This window comes from Nycticebus coucang, chromosome 12 (genome assembly GCF_027406575.1).
Source record: "Nycticebus coucang isolate mNycCou1 chromosome 12, mNycCou1.pri, whole genome shotgun sequence".
Classification (NCBI taxonomy): Eukaryota; Metazoa; Chordata; class Mammalia; order Primates; family Lorisidae; genus Nycticebus; species Nycticebus coucang.
The window spans coordinates 37,922,370-37,938,328 of NC_069791.1; positions in this window are offsets into that span (position 1 = coordinate 37,922,370).

The following is a 15,959-nucleotide window of genomic DNA, read 5'->3' on the forward strand; positions in this document are numbered from 1 at the left end:
TAAAATGATCATTGAAATTGAAAGAACTGGAAGGACTCTATTTGGTGACATTCTAGGATTTCAGCTCTGTAAGGTACCTTTGGGATATTATAATCCAATTTTGATAATGAACTGCTTAAGGTCAATAATCTAAAGATATAGCCAAGGACCTTAATTCTCAATTTCTTATCAGTCAGAAATATATTTGAGTAGCTTCTGCATGTCAGGTTCTATTTTACACTGCCGGGACCCATGATGAAATTGAAAGAGTCCCTGCTCTCAAGATGTTTACATTCTGAGGGGGAGGGGAAGGGAAAGAAAAGGGGAGGACAGAGGGTGATTGGCAAGTTCTCACCTAATATGTGCAATGTTAGGGTATACAGTACACATCCTGAGTGAAGGGCTCAACTGCAACTTGAATTTTGTCTTAGAAACAAAAACAATGTAACCTAAACATTTATACCCTCAGGTCAATCTGAAATTTAAAAAATGATGCTAACTTTCTATAGGGGGTGATATATAATTTTTTTAAAAAGTAAATATAGGACATATGGAGATATGTCAGGCACTAATATGTGCTATAAAGAAGATAAAGTAAGGCAATAGAGTAAGCAGTGACTACAGAGCTGCTTTAGCTGTGGGGGTGGGGTGGGTTGGCTGAAGTCCCTGAGTGATAGAGAAGTTCCATTGTGAATGGTGAGTAGGAGGTTAGTTGGCTTGGAAGCATGGAAAGGAGTTTGGATTTCATTCTAGGTGGATGGTTTTCCACAGGGGAGTGAGGCATTCTGATAGACACTTTCAATAGATCACTATGACTACCAGATGAAGAATGGACCTACAGCATCAAGGGCAGAGGTGGATAAGTAGCTACTACCGAACTATGGGTGGGAGAAGAAGGGGGCTTGGACTATGACTGTAGTGGTGGACATGATGAGGAATGGACAGTTTCAGGATATAATGTGGATATTGAGCTTGATAATCTAAACTAGAAATCAGAGACAGAAAGGAATAGATAAGGAAGCCCAGAGTGTTGGCTAATCAACTGAGCAGAATCTGATGGTGACATTTATGTAGCTGTTAAGGCTTGATAGCAGAATGATTTGAGGCATGGGGAGGAAATGTGTGCAAAAAGACTTCTGTTTGGGCCACACTATTTTAAGTGTCTCTGATATCAGACACCAGTAGTGATGGTTGGTTGGATAAGAATCTCTTTGATGACTGCCATTTTGTTCCGTGGGATCCAATGGAAGACTGCATTAGATCCAAAGATTTACAGAACGTTATGGAAAGGAGCATCTGTATGATGATTTATGACCTGGGAATCTTGAACTTCTGATAGTGGCTGAGATAGTTTGGGATAGAAATCAAGAGGGAGTTATCTGGCAAGTCAGAGCACACAGTAAATGTAGGTGGCTTGGCTTCTATTCAAACAGTGTAATGATATTTAACTATATATGATATTAAAAATTATCCTTAGCCTCTCCTTCTTTCCTTTCATAAAAGAGTTTTAATAATCAGTTTTAAAATCCCTTTCTTGGTTAATGTTTCTAGGATGAAAGTCTAGAAAAATTGTTGTATTAAAGCTTATTCTGTATCCATGAGTTCAATACCACTAATAGACAATACCCAGGTGTTTTGTCTTGGTGTACACAAATATAGCTTTATAAACTGTCAATGATTCTTTCATTGAAGAGGCCAAAACACAACTAAAGAATATCCCTAAGTGGTCACTTGTTTTTTCTTTTAGCTGCCAAAAATATCAGTTACTGTTAATCAATGGGCATTTCTACATTTAGGGAGAATGCCACCTCCTCTAACTTTTAATTTTATTTTCTTTTGAGACACATTGTCTCTCTGTCACCCCAGCTATAGTATGGTGGTATCATTGTAGATCATTGCAACCTCAGACTTCTGGGCTCAAGCAATCCTCCTGCCTCAGTCACCCTAGTACCTGGGACTATAGGCGAATACCACAACACCTGGCTAACTTTTCTATTTTTAGTAGAGGAAGGGTCTCACTTTTGCTCAGGCTGATCTCAAACTCCTGAGCTCAAGCAATCTTCCCACCTTGGCCTCCCAGAGTGCTAGGGTTACAGGCTTGAGCCACCACACTTGGCCTCACCTTCTTTAACTCACTACTTTAACTACTATGAGTGGCTCTGCTTCTGGAAGGCAGAACAGGATTGGAGGATGTACAAATAGACTCTGGTAAGTTCATTTCAGTCCTACTATTCATCCTTTGCTCATTTCCTGGATCATTTTTGAGACAGTGAAAACAATAGCCAGTCAAGCCATCCAGGTGGGCTACATCAATGGATCCTGCAGATGGCTGCAGATCTATCACCATGGGACCTACACACACTGGAGTAGTACCCTTTCGGAAGGGATCTCTCCCCCTGAACTCTGACCTACCACTTTGCTTTTTCACTTCCTTGGAACTTATAAAACAACTGAATACACATTTCCTGTTCCAAACCACCTTCCACTATTTACCTATTGATTTCCTCTGTCACTTACTTTTTACTTTCCTCCTCCACTTCCCCACCCTCCCCTGCTCCTTTGTAGTCAATATGTAATTGCTTAAGCCTAATGATGCTTCTACATTTCATTAGCTGGAACTTTCTCACTTCTAAGCATTTGCTTGTTCCTGAGAGGCATTTCACCCTCTAGTCATTTAACATCAGCTCTAGGAAAACCTGCTCTGACAACCCGCAGTCCTTGCCCCTGTTATTTTCTATTTCATCCTCATTGACTCTCCGTCTCTTCATTTGTGTTTCCCTTTCCACACTTAACCATCCAAGCCTTGTGTGATTAGGTAAATGTCCCTCTTCCATTCTACTTTGTAATGTTCTTGCCCAAGTGCACGTCTCATCCATTTTTGTATCCCCCACCACACCTAGCCTGGTACCACACTCATAATAGATATTTAACAAATGTTGGTTGTGAGTTGAGTTCATGGACCAGCTTAAACTCTATGTCTTCTTGAAAATTCAGTTCCAATAGTGCAACCCACACTGATCCTATTTTTGTATTCTCCTAGTACTTCATGTCTGCATTAGTCAATCCTTTTTTTTTTAAACTTAATCATATGTTCCCTTCCATTATTAACTAACTGTTTCACATTCTGCAAGTTTTTTCTTCTTTATTTTCTGGTAAACACACAGAGAACTTGTAAGAAGCCTCTTTGGGAACTGACGCCGGGTATTGCATGTAGAAATTGTTCAGTAAGTGTGTGTTGAATGGAAAAATGAATGAATCAATGCATGCCTTACAGGATGAATGAACACATTCCTGTTTCTTTATTGACTGCTCAACTTCCTGGTCCTGTAGGCATGAATGCTGAGAGTTGTTTAATTCTTAGCTTTCCTCCACTTTCCAATTCAAACCAGTCACAATATACTATTGATTCTTGCTTTTTAATTTCTCATAACCATTCTGATCATGAAAGACTTTACTGATCCTCCTTCAAACATAAAGGTAAGAAAAATGAATTATAAATTATAAGGCTAGTCTGTAGATACCCCCTGTATGATAAACACATCTGGGGGAGATGTCAGTACAGTTCACACAATGTGGTCTAATTCCTTTTTGTTGTTGTTTTTAGTAATTTCCCCTTAAAATGGAAAAGATTATAATTTTTTTTGTCTTTAAGCAGCTCATTCACACATTTATAAAATACCAGTTAAAGCTGAGTAACTGAAAATTGGCATCAAACAGGAAAAATGTAGCATTTAAATAATATTTGCATTGGTTTTACTTATTTTTACATTAGTTTAATAAAAGAATTGTTGGTCCTTTTCCTGTACACGTACAGACCTGGGCGGAATTTTCAGTCAGCAGAGGGGTAAGCAGGAAACAGTCCTTATGGCCATTTTGGGACACAGGAGTAAATCAAAGAGCCTCAACTTCCCTGCCCACCACAAAAAAAACAAATCTAGTTACAGGTAAACACTGTGCCCCATTCAGATAAGGACAGTTTGGATTATCACCTTTTTTTTTTTTTTTTTTTTTTTGCCTCAAGCTGTCGCCCTGGGTAGAGTGTCATGGCGTCACAGCTCACAGCTCACAGCTCACAGCTCACAGCAACCTCCAACTCCTGGGCTTAAATGATTCTCTTGCCTCAGCCTTCCAAGTAGCTGGGACTACAGGCACTGGCCACAACGCCTGGCTATGTTTTGGTTGTAGTTGTCATTATTGTTTGGAAGGCCCGGGGTGGATTAGAACCCACCAGCTCTGGTGTATATGGCTGGTCGCATTATCACCTTTTCAAAGTATGAGAAATATAATCTCTAGCTATAACTAAACAGATTTGAGTAAATAAATTTGAGCATTTTTTTGTTCATTTGTGATATAATCATTAGTAATTTAAAATCCTCATGAATATTGCTATACAGCTATTAGGGTTTCTAATCCTCAGTTGTTGAATGGCTGTCTTATCATTACTCCTGAGATGAAAAGGGAATTCCAAAACTGTAAACAACAGAAGTACAAAACTGAACCAATCTGTGTCTATGATAAACATGTATGCACGTGCATATTTTTAAAAATAGGATCATTTCAAGTTAGCTATTTATTTCACCGGTTTATATTAATTTATAGTATCAAATTTGGTCAAATAAAGATGCGAAAATATAGGTCTGTAGATGTTCTCAATTATTTATATTGCTCTTTCATCGTGTGAATGTTTCACAGTCTACCAGGATCTGTATAAATGACAACTGAAGGGACACTCGGGCAAGGAAAGAGCATTGTCATGATGACTAGCCAGGTTTTATACTTCTGATTAGCTGGCCTAAAGGGAATTTGAATTATAATAAATTAGCGTGACCAGCTGCATCGTGCTAGGTAGGTAGTATATAGCTGAGCTAGAAAATGACATGGAGGGGTTTACTCACTCCAGACAGAAACATTTTAGTATTAAAATTATTAATTTGTATTAATATGTTGATACAAATTAATATGGGTAACATTAATTTCTCTCCAAAAGGCAGTTCAATAAATATCTAGCTAACTCAATAAATATCTCATGTCATCCTTCCTTTGCTCACACAGTAAAGGTCAACCACCCTGTTTTGTGAGAACTCAGCTTCTGATTTCAACTGAAGTTATTAGGCTTCAGTGAAGCGAAGTTTCGCCCCCGAGATTCATAAAACCTAAGTCAGAATCCTTTGAGTCCTCTACAAAATGCAAATAAAGCTGACTCGCTACCCAAAAGGTAATGAATCTACAGTGACAGGCTCTGTCACAGTGCTCTTTCTGGCATGCCAATCAAGCAAAGTGCCAAGGGTGGCAGGAAGGACAAACTGTGTGTGAGTCTGCCTCCTTTGACACCTGTGCCGTTACGGACCATAATCTGTAGGCTCCAGTGAGCTCTGGCCTCAGGCAGAGGCACTGGCTTTCCAAAGTTTGTCTAGGCCCAGGTTCCTACTATGAAATATAAGATATGAAATGTAAAGAAAGGAAACGTGAGAAGTAATATTTATTTCTATAAAATGAGGAAATTATAAAAAAAAAAAAAGACTCCTGGGGGTCCATCCAGTCAGCAGCTTTCCCACACCCTGAATTGCCTCCCTCAGGGACACTACCCCTGAGAAAGGGGGCTCTGAGTGTGACTGTGGAGTGCCAGCAGAGGATGGAAGAAACAGGACACAGGATGTGGGGTCATTTTCCCAGCCACATGGCCTCCTGTGTCTGTACTCCAACTTCTATCAGTCCTGTATCAGTATTTCAGGCTTTCTGCTAAGCGGGCACAAAAGGGTTTCATTGAGAAGAATTAGCCCACTGATATTACAGATGATGGCGGAAGGACAGAGAGTCCATTAGAATGGGCTCTAGGTGCTGTACCAAATTCTGAAAACACTGACGAATAAGCTAGACAGTATTGTCTCTTCATAGCCTCCATCCCGAGGGGGAGAGTGATTGTTAAACAGGAAAAGTGTAATGATAGATCTCTGCAGACCTCAATGTCTGTGTGTGGGGGGAGGGTGGGGTCAGGATTGGGATCTAAAATGGAACCCCAGATTGTAACTGGGAGGCAGTGCTCCCTCATACATGATGGACTCACCTAACATATAACTGTGGTGGAAGAAGTGTGCCCGGAGTGCCCACGTGGCCAATCAGGTCTCATCTTGAACAAAACATGACCCTCTGTCCAAGTGAGTCAGGCATGAGCAGAGAGAGACTGGCTGAATTTGATAGCCCCTTGACAGATGCCTCCCTCTCAGCCGTGGACACGTGGTTCAAGGCTGCCCCAATTTTGGACCTAAAAAACCAGCTGTACTTAATTTCATCTAGAAGGGCCTTAGTCTAACTTAAAAAAAAAAAAAAAAACCTTCCCTGATGTTCTTATCCTGGGCATGCATTCTTAGTTTTTGCCATAGAGTTTCTCAAAGTACTTCTTGCAAAATATCAGCATGAGAATCAACCACTTCTGTGATACTTGTTAAAAATTCATTTTAAGAATTATTGTTCAAGATAGTAGGTTGTCAACTCTGGCTACACAGGAGGATCTCAGGTGGAAAGAAAATTTAATACCAATTCTCTGGGTCCCACACCAAAATTCTGATTCAATTGGTCTGCGTTAGTTCCAGGCATCTGTGTGTTTTAAATGTCTTCCAGAGTGACTCGAGTGAGCACTCAGGGTTTTGAACTCCTGAGTTAGAGTAGACCTCTTCCTGTGAGCAGGTGTACACCCAGGGGAGGGCGGATGGGATGACACCAGCTGAGGCCAGCTGGTAATCAGGAAGAAGGTCTCCAGTGCACCAGGAGTATCTATTGAAGAGTATATGGGATGGTTCCCAAGTCCGGATTCCATCCCTGCCGTGTTTCCAAAGGGCTGTTCTCTCTCTTTCCTTCCCAGGAGAGGATGCCTTCCAACTTCACTCTGACAAACGCATTTTCAAAGTTCAGTGTGCCTGAACCCTGTCACCTGATGGAACTTGGCTAATATGCACATTCCCAGACCTTACCCCCGAGGTCCTGATTCAGTGGCTCTGGGATGAGACTGAAATATATATTTAATGATTTTCATATTTAACAACTATCTGTATGAGAGTTTGAGGAAGGTGGGTGAAGGACCATTCTCTGAGAAGACACTCCCTGGGTCTTTTCCAAAGGTATAATCTACTGCTTTTGGGAAAGTTCTCTGTCTTAAATTCTGAATCTGCCGCCCAGTATCTGATCTTGGGTGTATAATTAACCTCTCTGTGCCTCAGTTTCCACATCTGTAAAATGGAGGACATAAAAGTACTTACTTTATAGAGGTTGTGAGGATTAAGAGAAGTTAGATAGAGGTCATTTTCATGCACTGATGTCACAGGGGACAGCTGTGGTAAGCTTTGGGGACACATCTTTAGTTAGCCCTGGTCCTGTAGGCAGCAGTACAACTGTTTATATGTCCTCACTCAGTCTTAGCCTTCCTACTATACTGCCTCTCTCACTCAAAGCCCCCTGTAAACTGTTAGAAGACTTGTGAAGAAAGACTAAAAAAAGTCCAAATTTTACTTTACAAAGAATTTTATATAATAGACATTAATTTTCAACATATGAAGGTTGATGAACAACAGAAGTCATCTAATCTCATCAAACCCCTACGAGTTACTGCCAGTCAGCTGCTGAAAACGCCACATTTTTAAAGGTAGATCTGTGATGACACCCAGTGGCTGAAATGTCAACCACTGAAATTTTTAAAATACATATAAACGTATTTCCCTCCGCCTACAAGTAATGTTACATCTATTTCATCTTTAAATTGTTCAATTCAATGTTACATCTACTTCAATTGTTCAACAAAGCATGAAATGGTCCTGCATTGGGAATGGCATCTGTGAAATGTGAAAAAGCCAAAATTCTTTGGAACTATTTTTAGTAGAACTTTCCCAGCCATTGTGGCAAACGAGAGCTCCAGTTTATCAAAGATGTCATGTTCCTAAAAAAAAAATTTAGACTTGGAAAAGGTAACTTGTATCAAGTGTGTAGTAAACAAAAGGCCAGACATGGAAGAGTATAATAGAGAGTATTCACATTTCACGATAACCACACATGGACATTTAAATAATTAGAAAATAATTAACATGCTTACATTGGCAATTCAGGTCACAGCAATTACTTAACCTACTACCCATATCATTTTTTTTTTTTTTTTTGAGACCAAATCTTGCTCTGTCTCCCTGGCTAGAGTGCAATGGTATCCTCGCAGCTGACTGCAACATCAAACTCTTAGGCTCTTCTGCCTCAGCCTCCTGAGTAGCTGGGAATATAGGTGCTCGCCACCACGTCCGTCTAATTTTTCTATTGTTAGTAGAGTTAGGCTCTACCTCTTGCTCAGGCTGGTTTCAAACTCTGGAGCTCAAGTATGCCTCCTGGTCTCCCACAGTGTTAGCATTACAGGTGTGAGCCACTGTGCTCAGTCCCATAAATATTATAAGCCCCTCAGTTTATAGTCAAATATTAATAGTTTGGGAGTGTTAAATGACTTGGAAAATGCAGAAAAAGCCAAAGCTAGAATCCAAGTGTATTTATCACCAACAGCCATTTAGAGACCCTGCGTAAGCCAAGTACTCCTCTAAACATGCTACTTATATTATCTCATTTTAATCTTCAGAATCCCATAAGGTGCTTCTATTATTATCTTCAACTAGAATATGAAAACTGAGGCACAGAAAGGTTGGCCAAACTTGTTCAAAGTTCAAAACACAACATTTACAACCTAAACCCTCAAACAGATCTCTCTTTTTCCAGCTTCTCAAATTTCCAAACCCGCGCACATTAACATACATATAAGATACATAAAAAACAGAACTCCTTCCATTAGGAAGTAGATCCTATCTTCTGACCCCTTAATCTGTGATGGGTGGTCAGCAGCTTGACTTTGACCTGTGGAACTGAGGCTGAAGTAACATTGTGCAACTTCTGAGGAAGCCTTCCAAAGACACTGCAGTATCCAGTCTCATTTTCTCACTGCTCAGAGACTCCCACGTTAAGCAGCTGAGCCTAGTCTCCTTAAAGTTGAAAGACCGTAAGAAGGGAAAGGAGGATCAAACAGCCAGTGTGTGTATGAAACTCACCTGGACCACCGAGCCAGTTCAGCCCATCAGCTAACTGCAGTGCAATCATAGGAGAACAGGTTGCTGACCTCAGCCCAAATTGCTGATCCGAGAGTTATGGAAAAAGTGATGGTTATCGTTTTAAGCAAAAATGTTTTGAAGTGATTGTACTGGTGGAGTTGTGATATTGTTGTTTGGTGTTAGCATGATGTTTTTTTTTTTTTCCATCTCTTTTAACTTTTTGGAGTCTTTTTATTTAAAGTAGGTATTCAGTATTCAGTTTTTTAATCCAATCTGACAATCTCTGGTGTGTATAGACCATTCACATTTAAAGTGATTATTATTATTGTTATTTTATTAAATCATAGCTGTGTACATTAATTCAATCATGGGGTACAATGTGCTGGTTTTATATACAATTTGAAATATTTTCATAGAATCGGTTAACATAGCCTTCACGGCATTTTCTTAGTTATTGTGTTCAGACATTTATGTAGTTGGATTAAAATTTACTCTCTGTTATTGTTTTCTATTCAATGCATTTGTTCTTTGTTCGAACTCCCCCTGTTTTTCTGACTTCTCTGGGTTTAATTGAGAATTTTGGATAGTTCCATCTTACCTCTTCTCCTTATATATCATTTACACTTCTGGGTTTTGTTTTTTTTTAACATTTTTAACATTTTTTTAAACATTTTTTCCCCAGTGTTTACAATATACATTTTAAAATAACCTAAGTCCATCTTCAAATAACATCATAGCTACATTTTTTTTTTTTTGAGACAGAGTCTCACTATGTTGCCCTCTGTAGAGTGCTGTAACATCACAGTTCACAGCAACCTCAAACTCTTGGGTTTCAGCGATTCTCTTGCCTCAGCCTCCCAAGTAGCTGGGACTATAGGTGTCCGCCCAATGCCTGGCTATTTTGTGGTTGTAGTTGGCCCAGGCTGGATTTGAACCTGCCAGCTCTGGTACATGTGGCTGGCGCCCTAGCTGCTGAACTACAGGTGCCGAGCCCATAGCCACACTTTCTAAGTTTATACTCCCAATTAGTCCCTCTTATCCCTTATGCATTGCTGTAAATCATTTCAGCTGTCCTTACAGTCACCCTCTGACTACAGTCACCCTCTGCGTTGTTGCTATTATAACAAGTTAGCTTTTGCATCAATTAAGAATAAGAAAAAAATAAGTGATATTATTTTTTCATTTATCTTTTCTAATTCTCTTTTTGGTAGATCTAAGTTTTTCAACCATATCATTTTTCTTCTCTCTGAAGAACTTAAACAGTTTTTTGCAGGGCCAGGTCTGCTGCCAATGAAATCCCTCTGAAAATCCCAAACTGAAATCCCTCTGTGGTTTGGTATCTTGTCTTTGATTTGGAGAAATTCTTGGTCATTATCACTTTAAATATTTTTTCTGTCCTGTTATCTTTCTTATCCTTCTGATATTTTTATTACACGTATGTTCCAGCTTTCAATACTGTCCCATAGTTCTTGGATATTCTGTTTCATCCTCCCATGTCCCCCCTCTGGATTTCAGTTTGGGAACTTTTTATATTGACCAACATTCAAGTTTACCCTTTTGTCTCATCTACCAATGAGTCTCTTGAAGGCATTCTTTATTTCTGTTACTATTTCTTTCATTCTTAGCATTTCCTTTTGGTTTTTCTTTAGCATTTCTCTATCTTACTATCCATCTGGGTTGGATTTTGTATACTTTTTTTTAATTACCTGACTTTACATATTAATCGTAGCTATGTTTTAAATTGCCTGTCTGAAACCAACGTCTGTGTCATAGCTGAGTCTGGATCTGATGACTGTTCTCTCTCAGACTTCGCTTTTTCTTGCCTTGGTATGTCTGATAATTTGTTGTTGTTGTTGTTGAAAACTAGATATGCTTGAATGAGTAATGGTACTAAGACAAATAGCTCTTTAGTGTTAAGATTTATGTTCACACTAGTAACGAATCTTGCTAGGAGTTAGACTGTATTTAATCTTATTCACAGCTATAGATACAGAAGATTTCAAATTCCTCCAAAGTCCTCGTTGGAGCTTCGAGACTTCCTTTGGCATTTTTCCTTAGAGAAAGTATGTCTTGCAGATTTTTTTTTTTCTGGAATCCACTGTTCTTACATTGGAGACTTCTTGTTGTGTATGGTATGAAAGAGAGGAAGTATTCTAAAATCTTCTCAGTTTTGGTATTTCCGTGGGCTTATGTCTTGAAAGGATGTCTTTCGTAAGTGGTTTGGGTTTTTTTTGAGATAGAGCCTCAAGCTGTCACCCTGGGTAGAGTGCTGTGGTGTCACAGCTCATAGCAACCTCCAGCTCCTGGGTTTAAGCAATTCTCTTGCCTCAGCCTCCCAAGTATCTGGGACTACAGACGCCCACCACAATGCTTGGCTATTTTTTGGTTGCAGTTGTCATTGTTGTTTGAAGGGCCTGGCCTGGATTCCAACCCACCAGCTCTGGTGTATGTGGCTGGTGCCTTAGCCACTTGAGCTACAGGTGCTGAGCCTCACAAGTGTTTTCTTTCCTCCCCCAGAGGCTGAGCTTTCTTCCCTACTGTTTCCCGGGTTGTAGCATTCCCTATTTACTTCCTTGATGCCCTCTCTCCAGTTGACTATAAACTTTTTCCCCCTTAGGGGAACCGGAAAAGTATCTGGAGCTGAGCAGAATTCCTTTCTTCTAGCTGACCTAAGTTTTCAGTAATTGCCCTCTGGGAGGAAATCCTTCCTAGTGGAGAATGGGCTTTGGTTAGAGAGAAGATTCTGGCAGGGTTTCACAATGATTGTTCTTTTCCTCCTCCAGCCAGGGGTATGGCGGATTTTCCTTGAATCCTCAGAACCTCCTTGTGAGAATCCATTTGTATTCCTGGAGGGAAAGTGTGTGTCTCTCCTCACTCCTAACCCACCTCCCATGACAGCAACCTCTAGGAGTTTCTCACTCTCACTTTGGTCCACACCTTGGGCTCCAGCATTTCTTTGCAATTACTAGTTAAGTGCATCCAGCAGTTTCTGCCTGAGGTGATCAAGCATCAGGTGCTGTATCTCTCTGGATGTTGGGATTGCTGGAGTTTGAGCAGCAATTTGTCCTATGACCTCAATTCTCTGGTAGGTCCAAGTCATTGATTTGTGGCTTGTCCAGTTTTTCTTGTTGTAGGGATAGGATTGGCAACTTCTATGTTCCTTACATATTGTAGCTGAACATAAAATATTTTCTGAAGTTTTCATGCTGCAAGGTTGCTTTAATGGTGAGAGCTGAATTGTACTTGGGTTTGGGTCACTGAAATTAAATAAGGACTCCAGTATAATTTGTATCCAAACACAGTAATTAATATATGGGAGGTACTTTAACAGTAGATGTTTTAAAGGAATGAATCATTTATGCTGATGAAGGTGGGACTTAAGAAGAATGGTGTAGAAGACCCACAATAATCAGCAGGAACTATGGCTGGGAATATTAGGTTGTGTTGACTACAACGTTTGGTCTAAAGTACGTTTCATTCCGTGGTCAGCATGGAGTCACTGAAAGATTTTGAAAAGGTTAATAGTAAACACATGAACAATTTATCTAGCAGTTTATTCAGCATTGGATAAACTGAAAAGATACTGGCCAGTAGCATCAAACTCAAGCTTTGGTGTCTGAATAAAAGTGAAAAGGAGAAACTGAGAAGAGCTATAATGTCTTAATAATGGTAAGATCAGAAACTGAGGAGGTGAAGTTATATTTCTGACAAAAGTTTGATAACCAGAATCCACAGAGAACTCAAACTTATTAATAAGAACAAGTAATCCCTTCTGACCCTATATGGATACCCTTGATCGCCTTTTCTTCCCTAATTGCGGTGGCTAAAACTTCCATTACAATGTTAAAAAGCAATGGAGACAATGGGCAGCCTTGTCTGGTTCCTGATCTGAGTGGAAATGATTCCAATTTAACTCCATTCAATATGATATTGGCTGTGGGTTTGCTGTAGATGGTCTCTATCAGTTTAAGAAATGTCCCTTCTATACCGATTTTCTTAAGTGTTCTGATCATGAAGGGATGCTGGATATTATCAAAAGCTTTTTCTGCATCGATTGAGAGAATCATATGGTCTTTGTTTTTTAATTTGTTTATGTGCTGGATTACATTTATAGATTTACGTATATTGAACCAGCCTTGAGACCCTGGGATAAAACCAACTTGGTCATGATGTATAATTTGTTTGATGTGTTGCTGGATTCCGTTTGTTAGGATCTTGTTGAATATTTTTGCATCTATATTCATTAGTGATATCGGTCTATAATTTTCTTTTCTTGTTGGGTCTTTTCCTGGTTTGGGGATCAGGGTGATGTTTGCTTCATAGAACGTGTTAGGTAGTCTTCCTTCTTTTTCTACCTTTTGGAACAGGTTGAGTAATATAGGTACTAATTCCTCTTTAAAAGTTGGTAGAATTCTGACGTGAAACCATCTGGTCCCAGGCTTTTCTTTTTAGGGAGGTTTTGTATGGTTGATGCTATTTCCGAACTTGATATGGGCCTGTTCAACATTTCCACTTGATTCTGGCTAAGTCTTGGAAGGTGACGTGCTTCCAAGTATCAGTCAATTTCCTTCAGATTTTCATATTTCTGAGAATACAGTTTCTTGTAATATTCATTAAGGATTTTTTGGATTTCTGAGGAGTCTGTTGTTATTTTGTCTTTGTTGTTTCTGATTGATGATATTAGAGATTTTACTCTTTTTTTCCTGATTAGGTTGGCCAAAGGTTTATCTATTTTATTGACCTTTTCGAAAAACCAGCTTTTTGATTTATTGAACTGTTGTATTATTCTTTTGTTTTCAATTTCATTTAATTCTGCTCTAATTTTGGTTATTTCTTTTCTTCTACTGGGTTTGGGGTTGGAATGTTCTTCCTTTTCCAGTTGCTTGAGATGTCCCATTAAGTTGTTAACTTCCTCTCTTTCCGTTCTCTTGAGGAAGGTTTGCAGTGCTATAAATTTCCCTCTTAGAACTGCCTTTGCGGTGTCCCAGAGATTCTGATAGTTCGTGTCTTCATTGTTGCTTTGTTCCAAAAAATTGGCAATTTCTTTCTTAACCTCATCTCTGACCCAGCTATCATTCAGCATAAGGTTATTTAACTTCCATGTTTTTGTATGAATATGCAGATTCCTGTTGTTACTCAGCTCAAGTTTTATTCCATGGTGGTCCAAGAAGATGCATGGAATAATTTCTATTCCTTTAAATTTACTGAGGTTAGACTTGTGACCTAAGATGTGATTGATTTTGGAGTAAGTTCCATGGGCTGATGAGAAGTATGTGTGTTCAGTTTTGTTGGGATGAAATGTTCTGTAGATGTCTGCTAAATCCAAATGTTGGATGGTTGGGTTTAAATCTAAAATTTCTTTGCTCAGCTTCTTGTTGGAGGATTGATCCAACACTACTAAGGGAGTGTTGAAATCTCTGACTATTATGGAGCTGGAGGAAATCAAGTTGCTCATGTCTGTTAGAGTTTCTCTTATAAATTGAGGTGCATTCTGATTGGGTACATAGATATTAATAATTGAGATCTCATCATATTGAGTATTACCCTTAACAAATATGAAGTGACCATTCTTGTCCTTCCTTACTTTTGTTGGTTTAAAGCCTATTGTATCTGCAAATAAAATTGCAACACCTGCTTTTTTCTGATTACCATTTGCCTGAAATATGGATGACCATCCTTTCACCCTGAGTCTGTATTTCTCTTTTAAGTTATGACTCTTGTATGCAACAAATATCTGGCCTGAGTTTTTGTATCCAGTCAGCTAACCTAATAGATCTGCCATTCAATCCTGTAATCCCTCTACTGGGCATATACCCAGAAGACCAAAAATCACATCATAACAAAGATAGTTGTATCAGAATGTTTATTGCAGCCCAATTCATAATTGCTAAGTCATGGAAGAAGCCCAAGTGCCCATCGATCCACGAATGGATTAATAAATTGTGGTATATGTACACCATGGAATATTATGCAGCCTTAAAGAAAGATGGAGACTTTACCTCTTTCATGTTTACATAGATGGAGCTGGAACATATTCTTCTTAGCAAAGTATCTCAAGAATGGAAGAAAAAGTACCCAATGTACTCAGCCCTACTATGAAACTAATTTAGGGTTTTCACATGAAAGCTATAACCCAGTTACAACCTAAGAATAGGGGGAAGGGGGAAGGGAGGGGAGGGAGGGGGGAGGTGGGTAGAGGGAAGGGGATTGGTGAGATTACACCAGCAGTGCATCTTACAAGGGTATATGTGAAACTTGGTAAACGGTCTGTGAAGCTAGTGAATGATGCCCCATGATTATATCAATGTACACAGCTATGATTTAAAAAAAAAAAAAAAAAAGAACAAGTAATCCCATTTCATTGTGGGCAAAGGACTTGAACAGAAGCTTCTCTGAAGAAGATAGGCATATGGCCTACGAGACACATGAAAAAATGCTCATCATCTTTAATCATCAGAGAAATGCAAATCAAAACCACTTTGAGATACCATCTAACTCTGGTAAGACTGGCTCACATAACAAAATCCCAAAACTACAGATGTTGGACTGGATATGGAGAAAAGGGAACACTTCTACACTGCTGGTGGGAGTGCAAGCTAATACGTCCCTTTTGGAAAGAAGTATGGAGAATACTCAGGGATCTAAAAGTAGACCTGCTGTTTGATCCTGCAATTCCTCTACTAGGTTTATATCCAAACATCACTTTATAACAAAGATATTTGCATCAGATTGTTCATTGTAGCTCAATTCATAATAGCCAAGTCATGGAAGAAGCTCAAGTGCCCATCGACCCATGAATGGATTAATAAATTGTGGTATATGTATACCATGAAATATTATGCAGTCTTAAAAAAATGGAGACTTTACCTCTTTTACGTTTATATGGATGGAGCTGAAACATATGCTACTTAGTAA